Source organism: Ursus arctos, unplaced genomic scaffold (genome assembly GCF_023065955.2).
Source record: "Ursus arctos isolate Adak ecotype North America unplaced genomic scaffold, UrsArc2.0 scaffold_19, whole genome shotgun sequence".
NCBI lineage: Eukaryota > Metazoa > Chordata > Mammalia > Carnivora > Ursidae > Ursus > Ursus arctos.
Genome location: NW_026622863.1, coordinates 47978325 through 47982937, shown reverse-complemented (window position 1 = coordinate 47982937; position 4613 = coordinate 47978325).

Sequence of the window (4613 nt, the reverse complement as noted above, 5' to 3'; positions counted from 1 at the left end):
AGATCAAGAGTCACATGTCCTTCCGAATGAGCCAGCCAGGCTCCCCTCAACATCAGCAGTTTTTAATGAGATGTTTTACTTGTTTTTTGTTGCACTAAGTCTTCGAATTCCAGTGTGGATTTCATACTCATGGCGCATCTTGTTTTGGACCAAACAAGTTTCAAGCTCTCAAGAGTGTCACCATTCATCCAGTGGCTGTCGTATCTGACAACATGGCCAGACAGTTGCCTGACCACGGATCTAGGAGCGTGGCTTCCTCAAAGTCCAGATTTTTTTTTTTTTTTAAGATTTATTTATTTATTTCAGAGAGAGAGAAAGAGAGAGCAGCGAGAAGGGCAAAGGGAGAGGGGGAGAGAATTTCAGGCAGACTGCACTGCACGCAGAGCCCCACCCCGGGCTCGATCTCACGACTCTGAGATCATGATGGAAGCTGCAATCAAGGTCTGGCCACTTAACCCACTGAGCCACCCAGGTGCCCCCCGCAAAGTCCAGATTGAACACGTGACAGTGTGCCCCCAGGAGACAGTGTCTTGGCTTACAGTCAAGACCTTCGCCTCTAGGGTCCCCGGGTGGCTCAGTCAGTTAAGCATGTGCCTTGGGCTCAGGTCATGATCTTGGGGTCCTGGGATCGAGCCCCACACCTGCTCAGTGGGGAGTCTCCTGCCTCTCTTCTGCTCATGCACTCGAACTCTTTCTCTCAAATAAATAAATAAGATCTTAAAAAAAAAAAGGCCCTAGACTCTGAAGCTAGACTGCGGGGTTCCAATGTTAGCTCTATAACTTCCAACCTGTAATTCCAACCTCTTGGCACCTCAGTTTATTCTTCTATAAAAGGACCTCATAGGGACTTTGTGGGGGTTAAGTGAGTTAATAGATATTAAACACTTAGAACGGAGCCTGGCCTAATTAAGTGCTGTGTATAAGTGTTGGCTTTTACTGTTGTTTGCAGTTTTTGTGTTGTTTGGAGTTTTTGTGTAAGAGAAGGTCTCTCGACCCCACATTAACAGTCAAAGAATGGGGGCGCCTCGTGGCTCAGTTAAGCGACCGGCTCTCGGTTTCCGCTCAGGTCATGGTCTCAGGATCGTGAGATCAAGCCCCCCATGGGGCTCTGTGCTCAGCACGGAGTATACTGGTCCTTCTCCCTCTGCTCTTGCCCCTGGTCTCTCTCTCTCAAATAAAATCTTTAAAACAGTTGAAGAAGGAAAACGCCCTTCAAGACTAAGCATCCTCGGAGTGGGGGATGTCCAGGAGTACGTAGGCAGTTCACACAACCTCTAAGAGCCTTGTGTAGGATGGACCGGTCACCTGGGTCCTCACGGGAGGGTGGTCCACCGGAATTCCGTGCTGGAACGGGCGTGTGTAATCATGAGGCTCTGGACACCTCCCAGTCCAGCCTCTGCCACGTACTCCTTCCCTGTTCTCAGTGTTCTTGTTTCATCTGTGTAATGGGTTGAATGATACACCCCTCCCCTGCCCAAGATATGTCCACCTGAGCCCTGTGGATGTGGGCCGATTTGGACAAAGGGTCTCTGCAGATGTAATTAAGGGATGGCTCTCAAGATGAGATCACGTTGGATTATCCAAGCAGCCCCTCAACCCAACGGCAAGTGTCCTCACTAGAGAAAGGCAGAGGGTGATTGGACACAGATGGTAGACTAGAAGCTTTGTGAAGACCAACACAGAGACCGGCGTGATCTGGCCACAAGCCCGAGGAATGCCTGGAGCCCCCAGAAGCTGAAAGAGGCAAGAAAGGATCTCCCCCCAGAACCTTTCGGGGAGCTTGGGGGGTGGGGAGTGTGGCCTTGCTGCCGACACCTGGATTTAGGATTTCCGGCCTCCAGAACGGTGAGAGAATAAATTTCTGTTGTTTTAAGCCACCAAGCGGTACCCAAGTTTGTGGTACTTTGGTAGGCAGCCACAGGAAATGAATACAGTCTATCTGGGGGCCTGTCTCTCCACTCCGAAGGCAGAATTTCTGTGGCTTTTAGATACCATCTCTTCCAACCTTCCGTCATAAGAGGAAACTGAGTCTAGGCAAGGGGGCGGAGCCAGAACCAGACCTCAGCCACCCCCCAAACCCCACGCCACCTTCCTCATCCAAGCTTCAGAGGTCCCTGTGGAAACTTGCAGGGTATTTTACCTGTTGAAAAAAATATATAGAATGCTGATTGAGTTTTCTTTTAAGGCAGTGGTTGAGAACAACACAAGCTTTGGTTGGAATCCTGGTTTGACTGCTTGCTTGCTGTGTGGCCTTGGGCAAGAGAGTAACTTCTCTGTGCCTCAGTTTCTCCCTCTATAAAATGGGGATAATGAGATAAGTCATCTCATGTGCAGTGCATGAGAATCAACCAACTTTGCCATTTGACACAGTCCTGGAAGTCTTTGTAAATGGTATAAGACAAGAAAAATAAATGAGATGGAAAGATCAGAAGGCGAGAGAGAAAACTGCCATTTGGATACTTTTCAAGGAAAAACTAAAAGAATCAGCAAACAATTTTAGTATGAAAATTTGGCCAGATTGCCTGTTAGAAGGACTACCACCAAATATTTTTGTTAATGGAATTTTATCTATTATTAAAAACACAAAGATAGTCAGAGATTTTTTATTTTTTTAAGATTTTTAAGTAAACTACACCCAGGGTGGGTCTCAAACTCACAACCCCAAGATCAAGAGTTGCATGCTGTTCTGAGTCAGCTAGGTGCCTAATAGTTGCAGGTCTTTTTTTTTTTTTAAGATTTTATTTATTTATCTGAGAGAGAGAGCGCACGAGAGAGCAAGAGAGAGAGAGCACAAGCAGAACGGAAGAGCAGACTCCCTATTGAGCAGGGAGCCTGACGCAGGACTCGATCCCAGGACCCTGGGATCATGACCTGGGCCAAAGGCAGATGCTTAACCGATTGAGCCACCCAGGCGCCCCTACTTGCAGTTGTTTAACCAAAAATGCTTAATAGCAGTAATCAGCTAGAAATTATAATTTAAAAATGGAGTTAACAAACTAGAAAAATACCACCTGCATGTACACTGGCGACTCTCAGATTTTTTTTAGAGTTTATTTATTTATTTGCAAGAGAAAGAAAGCGCGAGCAGGGAGAGGAGCAGAGGGAGAGGGACAAGCAGACTTCACACCGAGCCAGACACGGGGTTTGATCCCACGACCCTGAGCTCATGACCTGAGCCAAAACTAAGAGCTGAATGCTCAACCGACTGAGCCACCCAGGTGCCCTTTGTGACTTTCGGGTTTTAACCTTGAACCTGGAACTCTCTCTTCTGTCCCTTTGACCTTCCCCCTGGGATGTCTCAAAGGTTTCAACAACCTGAGGAGGCTCAGCCAAAATTCTCAACTTTCTTCCCCAGCCTGCAATTCTGGTTCCTGTTACTGCCGGTCCCTCAAACCTAAGCTTTGTTCTTGACTCTCTGTCACCCTGGTCCGGGTTACCATCTCACTGGTAGTCACTTTCTCACTGGGCTTCCTGCTTCCATCCTTGCCCCCCTACAGTTCATTTTCCACTCAGAATAAAATCCAAAGTACTTACTGTAGCTTTCAAGGCCTTACAAAATCTGGTCCCTTGAATGCTCAGCCTTACGTTTTTCAAAACTCACCTAGCAATCTCCTACCACAGGATCTTTGCACAAGCCGTTTCTACCACCTTGAAAACTCTCCCTCCCTTCACCTAGCCAATTCCCAGTCATCCTTTAGGTCTCTTATTTTATGTATGTATGTATGTATGTATGTATGTGTTTATTTATTTAAATAGGCTCCACACCCAGTGTGGGACTTGAACTCACAACCCCAAGATCAAGAGTTGCATGCTCTACTGACCAAGCCAGCCAGGTGCCCCTTTTGGTCTCTTCTTAAATGCTTCTTTAACAGAAGAACCTCTCCTGTCCTCAACTGAAATGATGTAGCACATTCTTTTTTTTTTTTTTTTTTGGTTTTATTTATTAATTTGACAGAGAGAGAGAGCACAAGCGAGGGGAGGAGCAGGCAGAGAGGGAGAAGCAGGCTCTCTGAAGGCAGACGCTTAACCATCTGAGCCACCCAGGAGCCCTGATGTTCCACATTCTTGTCCTTTATATAACACTTATTAGGTGTACGTGATTATTAAGTTCAGTGATTTGTAAACTTTTTGGTCTCAGGACCCCTTATGCTCTTAAAGATTATTGAGGACTCCAAAGAGTTGGGGTTTTTTTTTCTTTCAAAGAGTTTTTTTATGTGCATTATATCTTTCAATATTTACTGCATTATAAATTCAAACTGAGAAATTTAAACAACATTTTATTCATTAAAAAAATAAACAATTTAAGCGTCTGCCTTTGGCTCGGGTCCTGATCTCAGGGTCCTGGGATTGAGCCCCGCGTCGGGCTCCTTACTAGGCGGGGAATCTGCTTGTCCCTCTTCCTCTGCCCCTCACCTCTGCTCATGCACGCTCTCTCTCTCTCTGCTCTCTCAAATAAATAAAAATCTTAAAAATAAATAAATAAATAAAAGCTAAAAAAAGAAACAATTTCATGTTTACATAAAATCATATAGTTTTTAATTAAAATAACCATATATTCCAAAACAAGAAAAAAATTAATGAAAAGAGGGACCTCATTTTATAATTTTTGCAGA